General features: G+C 45.1%; 1 protein-coding gene across 5 annotated transcripts in view; it reads right to left on the bottom strand.

The window, feature by feature from the left end:
- The window catches only part of ZBTB38 (zinc finger and BTB domain containing 38), a 76,255-nt gene that overhangs the window by 20,474 nt on the left and 33,774 nt on the right, over nucleotides 1–22,007 (bottom strand). For all 5 annotated transcript variants that reach the window (XM_007188053.3, XM_007188054.3, XM_007188056.3 and 2 more), the window contains one exon: nucleotides 21,549–21,653. The gene's annotated coding sequence lies outside the window, so the exon portion shown is untranslated. The remainder of the gene's footprint in view (nucleotides 1–21,548; nucleotides 21,654–22,007) is intronic.

Below are 22,007 nucleotides of genomic sequence, written 5' to 3'. Positions count from 1 at the left end.
CACACACACACACACACACACACACACACACACACACACACACACACACACATCAACTCTGCTGGCCTGAAGCTGAGCTGGATAAGACAAGCCAGGGCCATCCACTGCTACAAAGTATTTACTGCTCACACAAGTTAAAACAATGAAACACAGCTTTGAAACACTGCAATTGCTTACTATTATTGCTTTGGCTCAAAGACAGGAAAAGAACACTCCTTTAAGCTCTAATGATATGCTTTGTTCTGTTAAAGACAAAACAACAGGCCCAAAATGGAGTTGCTTATGCTAAGCCCCATGTCACCAAACGGAAACTTAACTTAAAGTTTTGGCTCTTCCTGCAAAACAATCCTAAACTAGGTATCAGCTTAAATCAGGAATAGACTGATCGGCACGAGTTAGGTAATCTGCCTGACAACCCCCGTCATCCCCTATAAGGAAAGGAACCTTGCAATAATCAACCCACCTTTTTGCCTAGTATAATTTCCTTGTTCTGTTCCCTTCTTCCAATAAAATCTGTCACCTTGTATAGCTCTTTGGAGCTCCATTCTATCTGCTAGACTGCATGCTGCCTGACTCACGAATCACTAAATAAAGCCAGTAAGATCTTTAAAATGTACTCAGTTGAATTTTGTTCTTTCGCCTTTAAGCTCCAGGGATTTGGCCTTTTGTCTACTGAGTGCTTGGACTGAATTAGCAACAAACTTTAAAAAAGTTAACTGTTTTTTTAAATACTAAAAATTTAAAGTTGTCAACATGTGGGTATAGCATAAGGCCCTGGGGTTGGGTGTTTGTAAGGACCCTGCTTCTGTATCTGTCCTCCCTTCAAGCACTCCCAGAGGTGTCCACTCTCTGTAACCACTTTTCAGTTCCTTCCAATGTTTCCCTCACTCAGCCTCCTCTCATGAGAAGCTGATCTGGAGAAGGATCTGGGCTAAGTGAAGCACAGCTGGGCTTGTGGCCTGCTTCTGGATCCCCAAACTGTGGATGCTTGTGCTTCCTGGTACACCGGTCTGTGACCCACTCCAAAGGCATACACAAGCCCTCTTCCCCCATCAGGCAACCAACAGTAAGATGGAAAAGGCATTGTAATGTGAGTTTATAATGGTGGGTCTCAGCGGAGCCGCACCTCAGGCTCACCTGTGGAACCTCAAGAAGAATATGCGCCAGGTGACACTGTTGACGCTGAATCAGTTTCGGGAACAGGGTCTGGGCAGGCAGGCTTGTTGCATCCTGCTGAAAATTACCCAGGTATGTTATGCACACGAGCTGGTCCACGACTTCTAATTACACTTTGAAGAATCAGGTCACTGTGTCCCCTGCTCGTGTTGGAGCCCCTCTGGGCAGCCTTCCTGAGGGCTGCTTTAAAGTGGCATCGACATCCCGCCACAAATGCGCCAACATCCCCAACTCGACGCATTCTGTGAAGGAGGAAGTTCACCTAAATATGCCAGCCACGTGCCATGCCCGCAACACCAGACGAGTGCATCCCTGTGCCCGCTACTGTTCTACACACTCCGTACACACCATCCCGATGAAACCTCACAGCAACCTTATTCTGCAGATGAGAAAACGGAGACTCAGGGAGACCGTGTAACTCGACCAAGGTTATTTAGCCAGTGAGTGGTAGAGCTGGGATTAAAATCCGGGCAGGGTGACCCCAAAACCACACTCCTCACTGAAGATTCAGGAGCACCAAGAAAGAAAGCACTTAGCTTTTCCAGCTCTTTCTTGGCATCAAAGGCTCCTATGCTCACGACCCCAGCCTACCTACCAGTGTGTGAGCGCTTTGGCAATCGGTAGCCTGGACTTGAGCAGGGCTGCCATGTGCAGGGGGACAGGTCATGTCCTGGGGTACACTGGGAGGGTAAAGGGCGGGGCTGAGAGCCAGTCCGCACTCTCCTTGGCCAGGCATGTACCCTGGTGAGGGCTGCATCCCCCTGCCAGGAGAAGCCATTTCCCCGATATGCACAAAGACTCCATATGGACCACCAGATGGCCCTGGGGTGAACACTTCAGGGAAATTCAGAATTTTCCATAAATTTCTACTTTTATTTTCTCAAGAAAAGTAAACTTCAAAGTAATAGCTGGCACTCATAAATATTATCATTTTGATCCACTTCCATTTCAAGGTAATATTTATCGAATGCCTTACCACCCACCAGTTATTGAGTGTAACACAGGGGCTACCACGAGAAGTGGGCACAGAAGGGGCGGAGGGGGGAGATTAAAGCTGCTGAACTAAGAGAGCTGAGGGACCCCAGAGCACTGTATTAGTCCACTCCTGAAACAGGGCTCTCCTGAAGGATAATCTGGGACAAGGCAGCCCATGTCCAGTCTGGCACCATGGCTAAGAGCCTGAACTCTGGTGTCAAGTGGCTCTCGTCACATTCTGGCTGTGACCTTGGGCAAGTTTCTTAAACTCTGCACCTCGGCTTCTTCATCTGCAAAATGGAGCTAATAATAGAATCTACCAGGTTAACGTGAGGATTAAATGATAATACCTATAAAGTGCTTGGCTTAATGTCTGACACGAAATCAAGCTTAATAAACATTCGCTATTATGAGTATTACTATTACCAATTAATTATTATTAGTGGTAAATGTCAGCAGGAGCAAGTATTACCAAGTCTTGGCCCCCAGGCCCCAAATCTAGGGAACGTGAAATTCCTCAATGGCAGGGACAAGTATTCTATTTCACTGTGCGCCCAGGGTTCCCCAGTCCCCACCCCAGTGTTTAATACCCCAGAGGGGCTCATTAACTAATCATTCTTCTTTAATGCAGAGAGCAGTTATTACATCTGAGCCTTAGCTCATATGTGGGCATTTAGTTACAAGTATCATTGAAATGATTTTCTTTTTTTAGTTGCATCATTTGTTAGCATTTCTTCTAAGCCTATGGAAGAAGGCATTAAAATTTTAAGTAAAAATTATTCATGTTGGCTATTTGCAATTTATTAGCAATTCCAGTAAAAAGCTTGATAGAAAGGAAACTAAAATAATGTTTAAGACAAATACTTAAATCATCTATACATTTCCAGTCTGTGCACTTGTCCTTTTAAGTCAGAAGGTCACTCAAATTTGGCTATATAAACACGGCCAGGTGCTGGCCGTTTATGGGGTCACGTTCCTATTTTAGATGGCGATATTCTTTTATTTCATAAGAAAGCCTCCCCTGGGGCTTCCCTGGTGGCGCAGTGGTTGAGAATCTGCCTGCCAATGCAGGGGACACGGGTTCGAGCCCTGGTCCGGGAAGATCCCACATGCCGCGGAGCAACTAGGCCCGTGAGCCACAACTACGGAGCCTGCGCTCTAGAGCCCGGGAGCCACAACTCCTGAAGCCCATGTGCCTAGAGCCCATGCTCTGCAACAAGAGAAGCCACAGCAGTGGGAAGCTCACGCACCACAATGAAGAGTAGCCCCCACTCGCCACAACTAGAGAAAGCCCGCGCTCAGCAACAAAGCCCCAATGCAGACATAAATAAATTAAAAAAAAAAAAAAAAAAAAAGAAAGCCTCCCCTGTGTTCTGCTTCCTCACCTCTCCTGTCTCTTTAGACTCCTGGCAGACCACATTTGCTCCTTTGCCCTCACACCAAGGAGGTTTTGCGGGGATAAAGTCTTGAGACCTCCTCTCTCTTATTTTAAACTAGGGACCTAATAATATGTCAGTTTGGTAATGATTTATTTTAGAGAACATTTTGATGTTTCAGTTTTTTGATTTAAAAGTCTTTATAGTTTATGCCTCAGTTTAATGGATTCATTAGGTTGTGGCTTATTCAGTAAAAAAAAATTTTTTAATTTGGGTTCAGTCTGGGGTTTTGCACATTTATGTGCTGATTTTGGATTCTGGTTCAAGCTTCCACTGAAGTCTCTGATTAAAAGTTTTGACAACTGTCAGAGGTAGTCAGTTGTTCCAAGCTTTCCCCTTCCTGTTCCCGGGGGCAATCCTTTCTCCTCCTGTAGAGATATCTTTATCCTCAGAGGGTAGAGCAGGGCCCCTGCTTACATACCCCTGGGTTCAAACTCCAGCTCTGCCACTTAGTAGCTGTATGAATTTGAACAAGTTAATTAGCATCTCAAGACTTGTTTTTTTTTAATCTATAAAATGGATATAATAGTGCAACTTAATTCTTAATAGGATTAGAAGAGACAGTCCAGATAAAACCTAGTATCTCATTCTATCGCTCTTTTTCGCCCTGATAATTTCCCATGAAAATTCCAGAAAACAAAACAATTCCTACAACCCTTTTCTCTGGCCCACCTCATTATGATAATAGCAACCAATTTAACGCTTGTTGGTTGAAAGGGTGTTGGAAGCAGGGATCATTTTGTAAGTGGGGATTTCCCTGGGGCTGAAGTGGAGAGATGAGTGGGCTGGAGTGTCCCCGGCTTCGAGGGCTTCCAGGGAGCCCCGGCAACTTAGCTCTGGGCAGGCTGGACGGTCAGGAGCTATGGGGCTCAGGCCAGGCTGACGCCCAAAGAAGGGAAGTTAGAAGAACATAATTATGGAAGGTAAGTGCAAAAATAAATATTTAGCAAAATAAGGGACTGTGGGTAATTCACTAAGCATTCCTATACTAAGGTGTTGGGAGCATATTGTTAATATGGGCACAGTAATGTAATTGAAAGAACAAATAACTCACTTTTAAAGAACAGGTACATGCATCACGATGTAATATAATATCAATAGAGCCAACAACTGTGTATGAACAAATGCAAAATCACTGACTCTATTATCTTGGGGAGCCCTACATGCCTTTACACATATTCCCCCAACCCCCTACCAACCCCACTGTGAAGGATAAGCAGAGAAGAAGAGGCTGGGGTTCTGAACATCCAGAGAGAGCTTCTACCCTCGAGTGGCCTCTCTAGGGCCACAGGTTGCTCTTTCCAGTATGGTAAAGGCACTGAGCAAGACTGCCCTCGACCGTCATCTTAGCCCTGGATAAGATTATTACTCAGTTTCTTCCCACACAGAAATAGCAGGAACATGGATGTGGCTAGCCTCACCAGTATGAGGAGACAGGGTGGGGGAAGGCAAAGCATTTTTCAGCCCGAGTGCTCTGTTCCCTTCACACCTTCAATCTGTTCCATCCTCACCTCTTGGGGAAGGGGGCCTTGAAGCACCATAAGGTAAGTTATGCTCTGAGTGGCAATCAATACCAGCAAGAAGGAGAGGGGGCAGGGCAGAGTCCTAGACCAGGAGAGGTGCGGCCGGATGCAGGATACAGGGGGAAGGAGGCCAGAGGGAAAGCAGCTCGGGGCTCCCTCTTGAGGTGGCCTCTGTACTGATGCCCCCTGTCCCCCGCCCCGGAAACAGGACCTCGGCCGTACAGTACCACAACTCTGGGAAGGTCCGGCTCACTGTGTCACTGAGCCTGTCCACTCTGCTCTCCCAGGTGTCATGGGCATAATAATAGGGTTAGAGTCATAAAAGTAAACTCCCCAAGGCAGATCCTACCTCTGAAAGCAGGCAGCCCGTCTTCAAAACATGATCCCTAGACAGAGCCTTTCCCAGGCAGCAACTCTTTCAGGATTGTGTACTGAGGTTCCTTTACATTTGGTGACCAGAGTCCATTCCCAGTTCACAGTACCATGTCCACAAGATGGTGCTGAGTCCACACAAAGAGATGCTCTTGGGTCTTGAGTAACTGGGAATCTAGTCCCCCAAACCTTACTCAAAATGGCAGATGAGGGAACCTCCCTTCAAAATAAACAGACCTTGGGTGTTTTAGATAACAAAAAGCAAAGGGAGCAAGCTTCTTCGTGGAGCGCGCCTTCTAACTCCTTCTTAATTTGCCACAGATGGATTCTAGAGATCCTGCAGACCAGGGGTGAGGACCACTCCACCCAGTGTGGGAATTTCCTCCTCAGGGGAGCAGTCCTCACGGGGGGCCCTCAACTGTAAACTCTGCCACGCGACAGCCCTTGGAAGGTTTGCATGTCCCTTTCCTGGGCTAAGCATCTCCCATTCCTTTGCTATGCCCTAGCAAAGAGAGTTTTATAAGATGAGGAACTTTAGATTGTTTAGTCCAACCCTCTCATTTTAGATATGAGAAAATGGAGGGATGGAGAAGTAGAATGACTTGCCTAAGGTCTCATGGTGTGACCAAAACAGGCTTCTACACTTCTGGCTCCGCACGCCTTACAATGCACCATACTCCTCAACTGGCAGCTGCTGGGACCCGCTCACTGACAGCAGGACTTCAGAAAGTACCTGACCTCCCTAAGCCTCAGTCTCTTCACATATAAAATGGAGCAAATCCTACACACCTCCTGAGGTGCTGGAGGGATTCAATGGGTACAGGAACACCCATTCAGTGCTAGTGCACAGCAAATAGTACGTGCACGATAACTGATTTTATTTATAATATACAGCATTTTTTTTTTTTGGCATGGAGTTCTTCTTTCTGTCCTCGTGTTCTTCTCCCTCTTTGGCTTCCCAACTTCCAAGACTGAATTTTTTTAACTGATACTCAAAAACTCACTCATTCTGGTCAAATTTAATGGTGTTCACTTGGTCCATTATCTCTAATCTGTGGGAATATTTTAGAACAACAATTCCATCTTAAAATATACCTACCGATTCCTTAAAAATGATATGCTGACTCCTGCTCCAGAAACTTTCAGATAAGTTTAGGGTGGTGATGTCTGTGACAAAAAAGCTGTTTCCTATGCTCTCCTCTGGAGAGTGGCAGAATGTGATTCAAGATCAGAAGTGTTATACTAATGACGACTTAGAAAATATTCTTCAATCTATTAGAATAAAAAAGATAAAGCCTCGGCTTCATCTTTAAAGAGGAAGGAGGTTGAAGCCACACAGTCACGAAGTCACCTTGACCCTGTGAAGAGAAACTCCGGCGTCTTAATACATTAATATGTTTGGAATGGAGACGCTAGGACCTCAGGGTAGGTGAGCTTTTGCTCTGAGACCCAGAAAACCTCAGAGCTGCTGGGGGTGAAATTGCTGGGAACAACCTACGAGTAAAAGAACAAGACATCAAACCCCTGGAGCTGATCTGTGGTCCCTGGGTTGGTCCTTGGTTACAGGTGACCCAACACAAAACCCTGACCATTACATTCTCTCAGCTCCATTGTATCAATAAGCACAGCAAGTCTCTAATTTCCAACCATCTTTCTCCTTCCACATTCTCCCTAACTAGCCTGGGCCACTTGTTTTTTCCCATCCCAGCATCCTCAGACCCTGCCGCACCGGGGAATTCAGCCAGCCTGCAACTGTTCCAGTGCCCGTATCCGCTCATCCAGAAAAACACCGCCTTCCCCGTCCTGACTGTTCCCAAACGCCAACTTTCTGGACCCAAACGCAGCACAAAGACAAGAACTCCTCGCCTTAGTCCTGTTTAGCCCAATACCATTTACAAATCACTTCCATACACACCATCTCCTCTCCTTTCTCATAACACCCCTGTGGGCTGTGAAATAATATTTCCATTTCAAAGATGAAGATGCTAAAGCTCAGAAAAGTTAAGCCAAAATCCCAACACCGCATGGCTTGTAACTGGCAAGGTTGGGTTTTCAACCCTGATCTTGTGACTCTGGGTCACAAATTCCTTCTAGCACACTTAAAAGGAAGACTATATTTATGTGATTCCAAATGTTAGTAAATATAAACCACCATCTCATTTATGATTGATACGTTTAGTGGTTGTGTATTTTTTATGCCAAATTCAGCATCGAATGTGTACTTGCCACTCAAAAAACTACACATTAGCTATTTTTACCAATAAAACCAGTTTTTCCTGATCAGTCAATATACCAGACATACTGCTGATCAAGTGGTCATCTACACGTTCTACTTCATATTCTCTGCCATTTTGCATGACCTGACCACACAGCATCTTGTTTAATTCATTCGGTAAAGTGGGAATGATACCTGAGATGATTATTATGATAGTTAAACGAGGCAATCACTATAGAGACCTCAGCTAGCAAGTGTTCACTTAATGGAATTACATACTGCTACCACCACCACTACTGCTACAACTGCATTACATTCATTAAAACCAAGTAGTTAAAAAAAAAACAAAAACCCAAGTAGTTTTGTTTGCTAAAAAGTGCCTGATGAACCATAAGGCAGCGTGGATACAATGATTCAGAGAAACAGAAGAATGATTTTGTCCCCTTGGCCTTGTTTAATCCTTTCTTTCTTTCCCTTTTCAGCAGCCTCCTGGAGCCCACAGTCCGATGGAGGAGACAAGACATGCAGACAAACAGCTCCTACATGATGATGGCAGTGCTCTAGTGAGCATGACCAGGGGTCTGGGGCAGGCAGGCTTAAGTTGGGTTTGCGGAAGGCGAGTCAGGCAGGGTGAGGTGGAACCGAGTCTTGAGAGATATGGAGCATTTTTTTGGAATCCAAGAGGGAAAAAGGCATTCTATTCTAGGGAAAGGTCGAGCAAAGGCAAAGAAGCAGGAAATAGAATGACGCATTTGGGGAAGGGCAAGGAGGTGGGATGTCTGTGGCATGGGGTGTGGGCAGGGCCGGGTGGGAGATGGAGAGCGAGAGACTGGCAGGGACCCAGTCGTGAAGAAAGCATCGACTTTAGACTCGATCCTCTAGCCCAGTAGTTCCCAACCATTGCCTGCATATTGGAATCACCTATGGGAACCTGAAAACATACCAACAGTCGGGCTCCAACTCGAGATTCTGATTTGTTTGGTCTTGGGTGGATGCTAGGTATTGGGATTAAAAAGCAAAAAGAAAAAAAACTCTCCAGGTGATTCTAACGTGGACAATGGTGAGTCATTTACGAGATTTGAAGCAAGAATCATTTGACACGTTTGCAGGCAGGTCATTCTGGGAACAGTCTGATGAGAAGGATGTCTGGAGGGGATCTGGAAAGAAGGTAAGGAGACAGGTGGGGATGAGAAGGAGAGAAAGAAGTGAAAGCGATCTGGATGGAAGCATCAACTAGTTGGACATTGGAGGAGAAAGAAAGAGGGAAGAATGAAGGTTGACACACCAGTTCTGTTGCCCGCATATGCCATTAACAGGCAGGGAACCGGACCAAAGAGCTGGTTTGGAAGGAGGAGAACGAGGTCTGTGCTCCCTCTGAGGAGCCCGTGGAAGATGCAGCTGGCGCTCTCCACCAACCGGCCTCCACGACGGACCGTGATGCTGAAAGGAAGCTGGGGTGGAGATTCATTGGTGCCGTGCACTGACACATTGGAGGTCGCTGCACACACAAGCGTGGCTAATGCCCAAGGAAAGCGGATAAAGAGGAAATAGGGCAAAAGAAGGAACTTGAGGACTACCAATACTGAGAGGGTAAATGGATCTATCAGAATCACCTGGAGGCTCTTACTAAAAATTCAGTTTCTTGGTGCCACCCCAGACTGACCGCATCAGAACAGCCACAGGGTAAGACCCCAGGAACTGATTTTTCACAAGTTCCCAGGCACTTCCGAATCAAGGCTAGGCTTGACACTGTATCCGTTTCCAAACACTGCCGTAACAAACTACCACAAACTTGGGGACTTAACACAACAGAAATTTATTCTCTCACAGTTCTGGAGGCCAGAGGTCCAAAATCAAGGTGTTGGCAGGGCTGAGCTCTCTCTGAAGGCTCCAGGGGGGAGAGTCTTTCCTTGACTCTTCCAGCTTATGATGGTTCCAGGGTTCCTTGGCTTGCGGCTGCATAACTCCAATCTCTACCTTCATCTTCACATGGCCCTCTCCTCTTTATGTGTCCCTCTTCTGTGTATCTCTTATAAGGACACTTGTCATTGGATTCAGGGCCCACCTGATAACCCAGGATGAACTCATCTCAAGAGCCTTAAAAAATTTCCATCTGCAAAGATCTTTTTTTCCAAAAAAGGTCACATTCACAGCTTTGGGGATTTAGACATAGCTTTGGGGATTTAGACATATCTTCCAGGAGGCTACCAGACACCACAGCAATAACTCATCTGGGTGGATGGGAGAGGGGACTGGGGGCCAGATCTCCAAGCTAAGTTCCCCAACAGTGGCAGGAAGAGGTGGAAGAAAAAAAGAGAGAGCCATTTCAGGAACTGCTAAGTATACAGTTCCACTTCCGAGTCTCATGTAGCCCTAAGGACCCCAGGCCACTAAGTGTCCAGTGCCTCAGGCCATCTGAAAGTACAGTACAGAAAGGAAAAAGAATCACCACAATCATGAATTAACAAAATGCTAGACCACATTACCCTCAAAATACAGGCGAGAGCTTTGAGGGGCTGAAAAGGCTTTTAGTTAATTCACTTTCTAAACTAAATGAATTTGATATGAAGCTAGGATTTCATCTCTAAGGTCCTGTGGCCATTTTCTCCTCACCACCTTGGTAGCTTCCAGTCCAAACAATAAGCCACCATGGCAGCATGGGATCGGTTATTTCTACTTTTCAAAATGTTTCTTAGGAGCAGGCAATACTCTCGGTCACCAACATTAAAAAAAACGTTCAGCTACACCTCCCTTCTCATCACCTACCAGGGTCCCAAAATCTTCACTGAGACTGGCTTGCCCCTCATTTTTACACCGATACAGGTTCTACCTTTAAAGTTCTACATTTTTACTATTTGTTTCGGCTCCCTGATGCACAAAGGTTGTCTGTCCTCTAATATAGGAATTTCCCTTCTTGGCAACAGGGTTTGCATGGCCAGAAGGTCAATGGGGTGGGGGGTAGGAATCAGGTACTTTGTTGAGGTTAAAGTCACAGCCAGGGGACTGAAGCCTTCAGAATCAGATTCTTAGTGTGGTCAAAACCACCCCATCATACATCCCTACCGTATAATGTAAAAGGCACAACCCTCCCCAGCGTCCACCCCTGAGACCGTCCCAAAGTACCCCGCCTAGTTAGCAAGTCCACAAGGACCAATCTCTATGCAAGCCTGTCTCTGTACTTCACCACGGTGCCTAGAGCAGTGCTCCCCAAACATTAGCGCGCAGGAGTGAGCTGGGGATCACGTGAAGCGCATTTTCCGACACAGTGGGTTATGTGTGTGGGGTCCGTCTTCCTTTATGTCAGGGTGGTGGTGGCAGAGGTACACAACCAAGTTGTTTAAGGAAACCAAGTTCCCGTATCCACTGGGGAAATGACAAGAGTTATAATGGCGGTGATGACGATGCCAATGACAATAAGAGCTGGTATTTACTGAGCACTTTCTACATGCCAGGCCCTGTGCTAAGTAAGTGCTTTGCAGACATTATGACTCACTTAGCACCAAGAGAGCTGACGAAAATGAGAGTGATTAAAAGATGTTTAGAAAAAAGGGAAGGCATTATAAATTCCAGGATGTGCGGAAGGTCAACAGAGTGTCAACGGAGAGAGAGGACAATTCTCACATTGTCCCAGCCTAGGACGAGTTAGGAAGTTGCTAACTGCCTGATATTTCAGAAAGCAACCTTGGGCCAAGCAGGTCAATATCAGAGACCAGGTATATCAAGATATGCCCGCTGTCCTCTGCTGTCACCCCATGGCCCAATACCATCCAGGTTAGCCTCTGCAGGCTTGGCTCCATTCAGCTGTCCTGGGAGTGACATGGCCGGGTAAGGCGGGGCTTCCATTGGTGGGTCCTTCCTGTTCCATCCTGAAATGGGCACACTGAGCGCTGGGCAGCTTAGTCAAGGCTGCTCTGTCTGATGCCTCTCCAGGTGTCCTCCGACATACAAGGTGTGTTCTGCTGCTGCAAATCACTTTGCCTGCATGAGATGGACACGCTTCATATCCAGAGTAGCTCCTTTATTTGCTGTGACATGGAGAAGGTTCAACAGCCATGAATTTTTCTTGGGCTGGGTCTTGGAGAGCTCCACGCCCAATGCTCTGCAGGAAGACTGGGCAAGCTGCCACTGAGGAAACCCAGCCTGGTGGATGGAGTCAGATGGTGTAGCTCTGTAACTGCCGTGCAGAGCAGCAGTCCAGAAGCTGAATTCGGCCTGCAGACCTGTTTCATTCAGCCCCACAGTATTTTAAAACGTTTTAATGCCCTCCAGTTTGCCACGATCTAACCATTCTATCTTCCTATACCCAGCCCACACTGAACATTCATATTATCTTCCTGTCCCTGGATGTATCTGAATTTTAGACCCTAATCTATAACATAAGGATAGATCACTTAAGCCTGGAACATATCAATCTCCATACAGTGATTCATAGCCCTCCTAAAATGTAAATGGTGAGATATCAGTATTCAAGCTTTCAAAACTACCAAAGTACTCCATCTTCACGAAGAAGGGGTGGTGGGAAGCCGTAACACGGAATATATTTGGGTCACATAATATTTCTTCAGGATCCCTCCAGTTTGTTCATTCCCATGTGGGAAATTTCCTACTGAGTCCTGGGGCACAGAGGGGCAGGTATCAAACTGTCCACTTTGCTTCAAAGTCAAATTTTTTAAAAATTTTTATTTATTTTTTTTGGCTGCGCCACACGGCTCGCAGGATCTTAGTTCCTGAGCAGGGATTGAACCTGGGCCCTGGCAGTAGAAGCACCGAGTCCTAACCACTGGACCGCCAGGGAATTCCCTAAAATCATTTTAATGATACAGTCTGCTCAAGCTTCGAGAAGGAGAATGATAACTCCTCATCAGCCCGCCACACAATCAGACTCACACTCTCAGAGGCACCCAGCTCTCCATTTTAATAGAGCGTTCGGTTCCATATTCAGCACAAGCAGGTGATGTAATAAGGGAAGCAGTAACTGCTGAGAATGCACAGCTGCTCAGTGGGTCAGAGTATTCTGAATTGATACCATGCTCCATCACAGCGTCACAGAGACAACAACGATTCTAGAAACTAGATCACAGAAATGGAGCCTGGAGGTCAAATAATGGGGTCAACACAATAAATCATATCCAGCAAGATCACAAGTGTCCTCGGGGAATCTCAGAGAAGTATTCAATGGAACAATGGCGGTCAAGCCAAGGAAGCAAACCCCGCTCTAGAGACGTTGAGGGGGCTGGTGCAGAGCCGACCCAGTTGGTCTGGAGAGTGGTCTAAGCATCTGTCATGCTGGGGGGGGACCCTCCTGGAGAAGAGCTGCTAACACTCCTTTTTTTTTTTTTTTAAAGCTATACTTTATTTTTTTAAAGCTATACTTTATTTTTTTATTTTATTTCCTTCTTGGCCACGCCATGCGGCATGCAGGATTTAGTTCCCAGACCAGGGATCCAACCCACGCCCCCTGCAGTGGAAGCAAGGAGTCTTAACCACTGGACTGCCAGGGGAGTCCCGAGCTGCCGGTGCACTTGCCCAGCTCTACCACGCCTCTTCCCCACCATCAACAGACAGCCCCACATTCACAGTGGTTCCCCACCTGGATCCAGACACAAAATGCCAATGCACAGAGATCATTTTTATAGACCTGGGCTCTCAGATATTTACTTGAGTCCACGTACATACTTTCCTTGCACACACATTTCCTTCTCCTCTGTTTTCCACAATCCCTCCTCCCATGTTTTCCATCATTTCTCTTCCACCTCCCCTTTTTCCAGTTTGAAGCCACTGCTGGCAATACCGCAATCTCTGGAAAGAGGCCAGGCATGACAGCACAGATCTCTGAGGCAGCACGGGATTGTGAAAGTCACCTCAAACTAGGATTCAGGAGATGCAGGTGACTGGCAGGGCTGTCAAGCAAGCCCACCGGCCAGTCTGACATACAACCAGAGGCAAAGAAGCTTTTCTGTACTGCGGAAAGGCTACAAAAACTCTGGCCAGACACACAAATGGATGCACGATGGTTTAGACAAAAGAAACTGACTGGGGAAAACTGTTGGGCGGGGATGGGGGGGTGGGGGAGGGAAGAGTATGAAAGGAACTAAGTTCCAGTTGGCTTTTGCCAATTTTACCCCCAAAGAAATTTGATTAAAACTAAATGAAGGTTTCTGGCAGTAGATATCCAAATAGTTTCCCTGCTCACCTGTTTCAGAGTGAAATTATCTGGGGCTGAGGCGAACAGGGAGCAATTACATCAATAAATATGTTGTCTGCATTTAAAAAAAAGTAAAATTCCCCAAACAAACCCAAACCCACTGTAGATAAAAACCCACAATAGACTGTTTAGAAAAATTATGCTTTAGATACACTGATCTAAAAAAAAAAAAAAAAAAAACATCTAAAGAACAGGCTGTTCTGTAGAACAGCTCGAGTTTCTGCCTGTGCTTTCATTTTAGAAAACAAATGCTCATAGACTCCACAGGGGGAGGAGTTAACACAGGGATTCAAACTCACAGAAAATGGCCACCGGGTTTTAGAAACCTGAACGCAACAAACAGGGGCACTCTGGGGACCTTCTGGGAACACAGGGCACTTACCTTTCACAAGAGTCATTGTCTAGAGACAGATATAACCTCTTTTTCCGACCAGCAACATAAATCATGGCCTCCCAAGTATTTGTTTGCTGAACGCCACAATGACTAATCACCCGACTTTTATTTTCCTCCCTGAGTCAGGAAACCTCATGGGGGGAAAAATAGGTCATTTTTAATGGAAGGTAGCTGCTAGGATTGGATGTAAGACTCCCGTTTAAGCTTCATAAAAGAGAAAAAATTAAAGGCCTTGAAAAGTATTTCCTAAAATAGAGAGACGCGCAAATCATCTTATTGCAAACGCCTATCATTAAATAGAAAAGAAAGTCTTAACACAGATCATTCGAACATGGTACAAAGATCCTGAGTGATTTCCTGAAAAAACGTCAAAAAACAAAGATGAATATTAAGAATATTAAATAAACAACAAAACAAGGTAAGAACTCACTTCGTAGTGCATATTCATTTAGAGAAAATAACGTTCTCCCAGGTAATTTCTGAGAGAATATTTCACTCTTTTTCTGTGCAAAAAGTCAACTTGCAGGGTACAGGGGCTAAAGAAACTCCAGAATTGCTAGACCTTGACAGGAAAAACTTTAAAGGTCAGGTTTTTTTGTTTTTTTTTTTTAACCTGATTTAACACAGCACCCGGGTAGGCCAGTTCTCTAACATCTGAGTAAAACCCCATTCGGGGCTTCATTTCACTGCCACGTCATCACTTTTTCCATGTATCCCAGTGCCTTCTGCTTCCTCAAAGTGGTCCTCCCACCCCTTCCCGTTTTAAAGCAAAGGTGGAACGTGCATTAGTGCAAAGGAAAGGGCAGAACACACGACAGGAGGAATCTGCAGCAGGCACCCGGGACACAGCTGTGACTGGCTACTGCCACTCCCATGAGCACCAAGGGCCACCCGAGACCTTGGCACCCCTGCTCTCCGAGTTCGGGTCAAGGACCACAAGACCAGAATAAATAGGTCTACGCAGGGACAGACCAGAATGCCGAGTAGGTTTTGAAAACAGAAAATCCTCACTTTGGTCTAGAAGTGAATCAGCATTCTATCAGAACTAATCAGAAATCTCCATGCTTGCATGAAAAATGCTTATACGTTTGGGGAGACTGATTCTGAACGCCAGTCTCTCTTGCCTGGTAAGATAATAAATTCAGCTTTGTTTTTACTGAATCGCTGCTCTTATTATCTAGTGGTAATCAACCCTGCAAATAATCAGAAGTTGTTCTAACAGACGAACAGGAAAAATAACACAAACAAAACGGGACCTAGAAACAACATCCAACTCACAAAGCAGGAAGTGGCAGCTCCTATCTCTCTCACCTGGCACAGAGCCGGCCTTCAGGGGTTACTGAAATAACCCCAGGATGTCCCTGTAGCATTTGTACAGCCACTGGATTTCTCATGACAACAGGGCACCCTGCGATGAACACGCACATAGGCATGGCCAGCAACATGGGGTGTGCGAGCTGGGTCTTCCTCTTCATACTCCCTGAGAAAATGTTTCATTCCTCTCGAAACTACATTATGGTAGACCTTAGCGATTTTCATTTAAATGAGAGAGGGAAAATGCTTTAAAAAACAGGAGACAGCCTTCTGCCTCTCCCAGATCAAAAAGAAATGTTCTTCATTACCTTAGTTGACAAGAATCCAAGGGCTTTGATGGGACGGAAAGTGTGCACTGTAGTGTCCTTTTAGCAATGTCTGTGAGAAGCCCAGCAGGCATGATAGGCTGCTCTCCCCAACAGAATAGTCGTAGAGTGCCGGTGCCTCCTTAGGCTTTGCTTACTGACTGCCTCTCCTGATAATCTGCCTTAGGACAGGACCTACCTGTTTCTGCAGACAGCGTACCAGACGGGCAGGGGACACTGGCTTCTGTTCCCTGTTTGCCACTATCGGTGTGACCCTGAGCAAATCCTATGACTTCCCTGCACTTCCGTTCCCTTATGTGGAATGCGAAGAGGTTGGGCTAGTTTATTTCTAAGGCTCTTCCTAGCCATAAAATTTCAAACCGTGATTCCCTACCTCCCATTTTGTCACCTTTTGATTGATTCCCAGCCAGTAAAAATCCTTATTTCCTCCAAAGCAGACAATCTCTCTCACTCTTAAATTCATGCACTTTCCTCAAAAGCGTATGGGGTAAAGGCAGAACCTGAGGTCTGGCCAGTACTAGTATCCCTTCGAGGACAGTCGGAAGAAGCTCTGCAATCCGGGACCCCTGGCATGCCTCAGACATGGAGTTACCATATGCTTGCTTCAGCACCTCTGCTTAGGGGCCTTTGCCATCATTGAGCCAAACCTTCTCCAGTTACAGCTGAGGAAATCAAGCCAGCAAAGTTACATGCCTTTCCTTCCCAAGGTTGCACAGTGGGTCACGGGAAGAACTGCCAAGCCTCCAGACCGGTCTCGTACACGGTGGTCTTTTGACCTCTCCCCAGACCCCCTCTGCAGGGCTCTGGGCTCCTTCCCTCACCCCCTGTAGACTTCCTCAGGGTCTCAGAGGGTAATCAACAAACACTTATTGTGCACCTCCGGGCAATCCCCTAAGGAACTGTTTTAAACTTTCAAAGTGACAGAGCACTCTGGGAACACTCAGCCCCACACAGGGACAGCGATAGCTATAGCAAGACACAAATCTTGATCTTATCAGTGCAGAAATCCATTGGTGTCTTCACTCTAAAAGAAAAGCCTGCAGCAGCACTTGGATGGTAGATAAGAATAGGTGACAAAGATAGGGAGGGCCCACGAGGGTGGAGTCCTGATCTGATACCTGGCACACAGTTCATATTTGTTGAACTAACTCAAGTTTGCACATTACCTTTGTCCATTTGCTTCTTGTCAAAAATTCTGAGGTTACTGTAATACCAGGGACAAGGGTCTCTAAGCCACAATCAGGAACAATGATCTATTTCATACTCTCAGTATGTGGCTGGGGAAACTACACGGGGTGTGGAGACAGGAGGCTGGACTTTGGAGCCAGATAAGAGCCCAGGGTGTGAAAATCTCATCTCTACAACATCTGCCACATTACAGAACCTCTTTGCCTCAATTTCTACCACACCGGGTTATTTGGAGATTGTAATAAGATGGCTGAGATAAGGCACATAAGGTATAGAATGGACTTCATGAAATTCAGTTCTGTCTTCTCTCCTCAAGGGCTATGGGTATAGACGGAGAAACCCTGATTCTAGGCAAGGCTCCAGGACATTGGCATCCTGCTCCAAAAGAAGCAAACCATCAATGGAATGCCAACAGTTATAAAATGACTCAGTAGAGTTTTTTAATAAACATATCCCCATTGAGTCATCTGATTTGTAAATTACGTACAAGGAACGTAAAGCGCAATTTACTATACACAAGTCAAATATGTTTTATATTCTCCATACATAGCTTAACACCAAGCATGTATATATGTCTCAATCCTTTCCTGTGAATAAGCAAAGAAGAGAGCTGGGACTAGGAGGTGAAAAAAGGACAAATTATTCTCTCAACTATAAAATGAGGTTGAGAACAACGTGAACTAAAAATTATATGATTCCAAGATGCGGAGAACAAAGGATATATAATGACACAGATGTTTATCAACCAGAAGACACAGAGTCAGATAGACAAATGCATCAAAATATTTTAATGGCGTGATTGTGCACTGTTACTGCCATTAAATATATTATTGGTAACAACATTTAAAGTTACACTGGTTTTGCAAACTCTGGGCATAGCGACAGGGTGTCACCACTTACTCTGCAGGGAAAAGAAGATGATTTGGGGGCTGTATGTCACCCAGTACTGCCGTGGATATACCGCGGATGGCGATAGTGGGGTGCGATAAGACCACCGTTCCTTGACATCTGGGATCCATGTGTTTTTATCTCATTGCAAATATAATCCGTAAACATGAATAACACAAATATAAGAATTTTGAGCACAGGCATATCTCTACGAAATTGAAATCAGCCTATCAAGTCTCAGGTTTACACCCTTCCTCTGCTTCCTAGAAACTGGCATTTGTTAACCTTCATCACAGCAGTGCTTGTTTAAAATGAAGATTCTCAGGGGTCCCACCTGAAATTTACTGAATTCGAATCTCTGTGCTAGGGACCTGGGAACCTACATTTTAATAAATTCCCCAAGGGGATTCTTATCCGTATGAAATTGCTGGTCACTTGAACTCTCACAGGATAGGTTAGCTATCGTGGGAGGTATGTTCTTTCCATGACAAAATTAACACACTAAAATAAATCATAAAGATAAGGCTTTGGGTATAAATGAATATTATGCAAAAATATATATACCTAAAAAAAGTTGTAAGGGGAAGGCAATCAGCATTTATTAATTGCCTACTACGGTATAGATCCTGACCAAATTATATATTACTCAATCTTCAAAATAATCCTATTTGAGTTATGGATGGAAAAAGTTAGGCTTAGAGAGTAACTTTTCTGAAGTCACAACCCTGGAAAATGGCCCAGCTAGGTTGTGAAACTAGATTTATCTAACCCCAGCCTTCTCATTCCATTGTACTAAGCTCATATGCCCATGAAAACACACACACACACACACACACACACACACACACACTCTCTCTCTCTCTCTCTCTCTGTCTCATGTCATACAACAGCCATATGGTAAAAGGCAAAACACAAATTTAATTACTGTTAGAAACCTTTGCGTCAACAGAAATGTAGTTTTTAAAGAGCTTTCTATCAACGGATCGTCTTTGGTCGATCTGTTGACAACAGAATAAAGTGGATGACTACCATTAAAACCACATTTAACAGCCTGAATTTTAGTAATCAGAAGTGTGTTTTGGGGCTTGCAAGGATCAAATTTAACAGTGACTCTTAATTTGCACAAGCTACAAATTTTTTGCAAATGAAACCACTTGATATTCATTCTGCAAGGAAAACACCAACAAAGGAAAGGGAAACACCAACAAATGTGTGATCTACCACTTGTCAAACCAATGGCCCTCCTGGGCCTCATCCCGCCTCCTCCTGCGTCTAACACTCCAGGCTCCCTCCTCTGGGAAACACCCTTCTTCTGGCTTCTGGAGCCCTCTTCTCTTGTTCTTCCTCACTCTCTTGCCAGACTTTTCTCTAGGTCCTCCCTAGGTCCTTCTTTTCTCATAAGGCTCCACCCTCAAGCTTTGCCTCCCTATAGTCTCCCACCGGAAAAATCTCTTCTCTCACCTCTCGACTTTTTCTCACAACCCAGTGTCTCCCAAACTAGCCCTGGCCTTCCTCCAGGGTACAAAGTCCCTGATCGTCTGGGGGACATCATACTTCAACACTTCAAACTCAGCCCCTCACCTCCTTCCAAGTATCTTCATGGGTACCGCTGCTTTGGAAATCTCAATGTCAACTTTAGCTATTTCTTCTCTACTCAGATTTCCAATTGAGTAGATTGGAAATCAGATGTCAGATTGTGTCAATTTTTCCCTTTGCGTCTGTTCCTTTCCTGTTTCACTGCTATCACCCATTTCCGGTCTTCCCTGAGTTTCCCCCAACCCTGTCTTTTCCTTGGTGGACGGTGGTACTTGTCTTAACTGGTCTCCCTGCCTCTGGTTTCTGCCCTGCCTTTCCTTCCGATCTCATAGTAGGTACTCGATAAATATTTGCTGTAACATTTATAGAATTCCTAGAAGTTTGCAAAGCACATTCATACTCAACATCTCCTTTGTTCCATTTGGAGCTTAAGTTTATTACAAGTAGCATTCAAGGCTTACAATCTGATTTCTGTTACTTAATGCAATCATTGGAGCTACCTCTAACTCTGTACCTTGTAAATTAAAGTATCTCTTAAATTGCTTTACTTCTGAACATTCAGTGTCTTGTGTGGCCTACAAGCTAAAAGAGGAGAGCATTTCAAGTCAAAGAAAGCCCCCTTGCCAAACTGCTTTTTCCTCTGCCGATAGGTTAAGTGGACAAAGAAAAGGCCTCTATGTAAAGGTGACAGTAACAGCAGAATCAAAAAATTAAAAGAAATTCCTTTTTGAAGATTTTAAAAAAGATTTTCCTACTTATCCAGTTGGAATCCTAATTATGGGTTAATCTCCAGCATCCTTGCAGCCAATATTCTAGCATGTTAACAGAAAAATTCTAATAGCTGAACGATAATTCCTTGCTAAGAGAATGCGCATGACCATTATCATGACTGTAAAAACATAGTCATATGTTTGGTCTTGAATACCCAAGTAAGTGCCTTGTAGGAGCTCAATAAACATTTGTTGAATGAACAAATAAACAAATGAATTCAGAGAAGCCCTTTACTATTGTTTATAAATTGAAAGTGTATGTATTCACAGGTGGATGGAAATGTATGTCAAATTTGAATAAAATGAAAACTTGCATTGAAGGGCCAGAACTATGATGTATCAACTACTCTGGTCTCTTCCGGATCCGCTCCAACTGACTGCCGGGGAAGCAGGTGAAGGGGAGAGGAGCTAATATCAGGCATTGCCCACCTGACTCCACCTCTCTGGAGTTAAGGTTATAAGCTCCTAGAGGGCAAGCACTTTCCCTTGAACTTCATGGTCCTAGCATTGTGCTTTACATACCGAATGTGCATCCTAAGTGTGGTCTGAGATACAAAGCACTCTATGACCTGCCTGCATTTTCACATTTCAATCCTTCACATCTCTTCTTCCTTATTTCACAGGGGTATTGTGAGAAGTGAGTAAAAACACAGCACTTAAAGCCCTTAACACACTGCCTTGCACTCACACACAAAAGTGCTTGATAAATGGTAGTTGTTATTATCACTATCTGGGGCCCTCTCTATGCCTCAAAGGTGAAGTTTAGTGTTCTGGGCTGTCAATACTCATCTGTGCAAACAGTGTGTGTCCCGGGGGCGGGCTCTTCACGCGCCTAGCACGGTGGTCACCCTGCAGCAGGCCCAGAAGCTGACTGTATGACTGAGCAATCGAGATGCGAGCTCCAGGCCTGTCCCCACCCAGCCCACTGGGTCTCTCTGAAAAGTCATTTAACCTCTCTGGGCCTCAGTGACGTCGGTGGGTCCTTCCGGCCTGAAGAAGAGACCTACAGAAGCTCCCACGACAGTCACTGGCAGAACTGGAATGAGAAGCCCTTAGTTCCCGCTTCATGTCTCCTTAACAACAGCTCACCTAAATGTCATTGTCACTTTGTAATCCCCAAACCTGGTGGATCGCTGGCAACATATCATAAGCTCCTTGGGAGTGGTTCAGTCCCTCAGAAAAAAAATTTCCTATTTCATGTAGAGTACAGAGAGATGCAAATTCAGTTACCTCAGTTAGAACAGAGCAGGCTTAACAGAGTTAGTTTCTCGTGCTTTGGAAGAAATCACTTGGAAATCCTTGGTTCTGAGTCCTCCATCTCCACCACATCGAGATCTAAAACGAAGAAAAAGAGCAGTGTCCCATAACTGGGTGCCAGGACTGAATATATCAGCAACAAAAGTGATTGCAATTAGTCTAGTCTGTGTACTGTGCACCTACTGTAAGTAAAGCACTGGGCAAAGTGATTGACACATGCAACTTCATATAGTCCTCACAGGAGAAATTCCCCCATTTTTATAGCTACGTAAAGAGGCTCTGAAAGGTCACAAAATCTGTTCAAGGTCACAGAGCTAGTTTATGTTAGACCTGGGACTTAAATGCAGGTTCAACTGATTCCAAATCCTGGGTTATTAACCTGTTAGTCAGGGTTTAGAAACTTTTTGACAGTGACCCACCGTTTTTAAAAAT

This window comes from Balaenoptera acutorostrata, chromosome 4 (genome assembly GCF_949987535.1).
Source record: "Balaenoptera acutorostrata chromosome 4, mBalAcu1.1, whole genome shotgun sequence".
NCBI classification, from domain to species: domain Eukaryota; kingdom Metazoa; phylum Chordata; class Mammalia; order Artiodactyla; family Balaenopteridae; genus Balaenoptera; species Balaenoptera acutorostrata.
The sequence above is the reverse complement of the archived record's forward strand: the minus strand, read 5'-3'. Positions and strand labels throughout refer to the sequence as shown.